The sequence below is a fragment of the Salvelinus sp. IW2-2015 genome, linkage group LG8 (assembly GCF_002910315.2).
Source record: "Salvelinus sp. IW2-2015 linkage group LG8, ASM291031v2, whole genome shotgun sequence".
Taxonomy (NCBI): Eukaryota; Metazoa; Chordata; class Actinopteri; order Salmoniformes; family Salmonidae; genus Salvelinus; species Salvelinus sp. IW2-2015.
The window spans coordinates 11,142,952-11,146,485 of record NC_036848.1 but is presented as its reverse complement, the minus strand read 5'-3'; positions in this window follow the sequence as shown (position 1 = coordinate 11,146,485).

Here is a 3,534-nt window from a genome sequence, read left to right as displayed (position 1 = left end):
CCAACAATAAATTTTTAAGGGTTGCTATGTTTCATATAAATGGAGTATTGGTGAAGTGAAATGAAAAAATCGCAATCTATGCATGGAGTGAACACACACTACGGGACAAAAGTTATAGCAAATGATGGTTGAGATGGTTCCGATAGTGGGTGAAGATTAATATTTTGCTTATCCTGGCAGAGTTACACGAAGTGCGGCGCACATCTTCGCTTGTGCTTCTCTATGTATGACTAGTCACGGCCGTGCTCCTTGGTAACTGACACAATGTATCTGGAGCCCGCTTTGGCAACAGGCTTCTGACTACCCAGCTTTCCTTTCCTGGTCTCTGCCTAGAAACAGACTGTACCAGTAGGCCATCGCTTGGAGACCCAGGCGTCTGGGAAATATCAGACGATGGCGTCGATGCGTTGCACCCTCGCTGATACGCTGTTCCTACTGGGAGGAGCCGCTTTTTGCTGGGCATCGGGTTTTCTGCCAGCAAACTTTACATTCATGCAGGCACACAAAGGTGACCAATATGGTGATCAGTAAACCAGAAAAGGACAACCAGAGGCCCAAAGAGTCGCAATCACCAGAATACAGGTTTAAGTCTGAACTATGATCTGAATTTAAATTCCTGGGCAGGCACTTCAAGCATGTCAGAGTAGGTTAAGATTTTACACTCTCTAACCGCGCAAGGTTGCTGCCACTGTCTGTCTAGTCTCTGATGGTAACTGTTATGCTGAGGAGAGCTAGTTCTCCCACGTTGTCCATTATGAGGTGGCGATGCACTGTACCACATCGAGACCGTTTGAGCTCTCAGACTGACTAGCTTACTCTGTACTGAATCACATTCTCATGGTTCCGTATCTCATTGTATTGGTCCAGACTCCGAATAAGGTGGCGCCAGCTAACCCTCGTAGTGTCAATCTGGTCAGAGTAATCGAGAAGTATTCGTGGACCGAGTCCGTGTCTATGGCTAGTCCCCCTCTGGAGAACCAGGGATCCTTATCGGTGATCTGGGAAGAGTCCGCACTTTTCCTCCACCAGGAGCCGTGCACGACGCGAGGTGAGGACTCAGATGCGGGACGCGGGTGTGTTGTAGGTTTGGTCCACAATATGATCTGTGGACAGTCACAGATATAGAACATGGCTGAGAGCGGGAGGAACGCCACGGTCACTCTGGCCTCAATGTGGAAAAGGAACCATACCCCTTCTCTATCTGCATAGTACAATGATACGCACGCTCTTCAGTGAGAACGTAAAAGAATTTACCGGTTCTCCGGAGATTCGATGGAAAACAGCATTCGGAAATGCGATTGCTGGTTCCACTATATCCTCTGTTTTCATGTATGATTGAAAGTAGACAAACTAGATGTAGACTAGGAAATGTACATGGGAGAGGTCCTGGATAAAGGACGCAGTGGGGATTAGGTTAGCGCAGGACATATACCAGGGCGCGTTATTTCTCCAATAACGGGTATAGTGTAGAGCACAGGGGGAAGAGTGGAACGTTGTTCGTTAACGTTCTAGTAGTTCTAAAGAAAAATCACAAAATACGTTATCATTAGTTCCACAGATAGCGGAGGAGGAAACCCACTCTGTCTGTTTAACGGTAAAACCGTTATGTCTATTCTTGGGAACCTTGCTCACGGTCTAGAGTTCTGATACTACTAACTCATAATAGTTATCGGAGACTCTCTTAGTGCAAAAGGTAATTCCTCTTTGAACAATCCGTCCAATATGGATATGACAATCCCACCCGATTGTATGCACCATGAATCTTTAACTCGCTGACATCCTGACAACTGCTATCACCACAATAATCCACGATGTCTAACTTGCTATTATAACAAATCCATACTTTGGTAATAAGGACATTATTTGATAGAATTTTGAGGTTCGATATCCAGATACATTGTGTCCAGTTTACCAAGGAGCACGGGCCTGACAGAGACCAGCGACTCAGCAGCTTCTACTCTGCAGGTAAGAAATATCTTCACCTTGGATTCAACATCATTTGCTATAACTTTGTCAGTGTGTGTTCCCCAGGTAGATTCTTACTCCATTTTATACAACCTTAAATGTTGGAACTTCTTTGCTCTGAAATGCATTGCATGTTTTCCTTGTTGCTGATGTAAACGTTTGAATTTTTATACTTGACACCTCATTTTCTATCTATATGTGCACACTTTTAATTAACTGGTAATACATTAATACTATGAGGTCTGTAGTACTTTAAAATGAAAGGTGCAAAGTTTTGTTAAACACGCAAAGCGTCGCTGTCCACCAGTGAAAAGCAATAGTTTGTGATGTAATCGTCTCCATGGGAGCTGCGTCACGGGGACGAGAGGGGAGCATTGTGATATGGACAGCTCTGTGGTGCTGAAACTACCACGTTTGAACGGATCATTTGAAACACAACCTGGCACTTATTAGAAACAGTCGTTGTGTTGTCTTATTCAATATTTTCACTGTTCAATTGTATGTTTTGGAATTGCTTCACACTGGGAGTAAAGCAAACTATTTATAACAATGGATTCGCGTATTAATGGACAGTCCTGGAGAAGGTACGTCTCGGCCTTTATTCTTCTCTCTGCAGCCATGAATACGGCGTCTGCTGTTACTCACTATTCTATTCCCGAGGAAATGGAGGAAGGGTCCGTTGTTGCTAATTTAGCTGCTGATTTGGGACTAGATATGAAAACCTTGAGCAAACGCAAGATGCGGTTAGATGTCATCGCCGGTAAGAAATATCTTGASGTGAACAAAGAGACGGGGGAGCTGTATATTGTTGAGAATATGGACAGGGAACACCTCTGTAGTTCTAAAACAGCTACAACTTGTTTTCTAAAAATGGAGGTAATTATTGAAAATCCAGTTCGGATATTTAACATAGAATTGGAAATCGTTGATATAAATGACAACGCGCCACGTTTTCGTAGAGATATCATAAACCTAGATATTTCTGAATCGACCCCAGCCGGAGAGCGTTTTTCTCTAAGCAATGCAATTGACCCCGATGTGGGCACGAATTCTGTAAAAACCTACCATATCAGTGAAAGTGATCATTTTGATATTGAAATTCAGACCGGGAGGGATGGATCAAAGTTTGCCGATTTGATACTGAAAAAGGCTTTAAACCGAGAGGAGCACGCCGTTCATAACCTAATACTCACCGCTGTAGATGGTGGAGTCCCCGCGCGCTCTGGTACAGCCAACATAATTGTTCGTGTCCTGGACACAAATGATAATGCCCCTCAGTTTGACAAAGATTCATATAATATAAATATAATGGAAAACTTTCCAATAGGAAGCCTTGTGGTTAAATTGAATGCAACAGACTTAGATGATGGTATCAATTCGGAAATARTATATTCATATAGCTTGTATACATCAGAGAAAACACAAGAAACGTTCAGTTTAAACCCTAATAACGGAGAAATAACGGTGAAAGAAATGATAAATTATGAAGACTTCAGGATCTATGACATGGAAGTCATTGCAACTGATAAGGGGACCAACTCTTTGTCAGGTCAGTGTAAAATAACTATT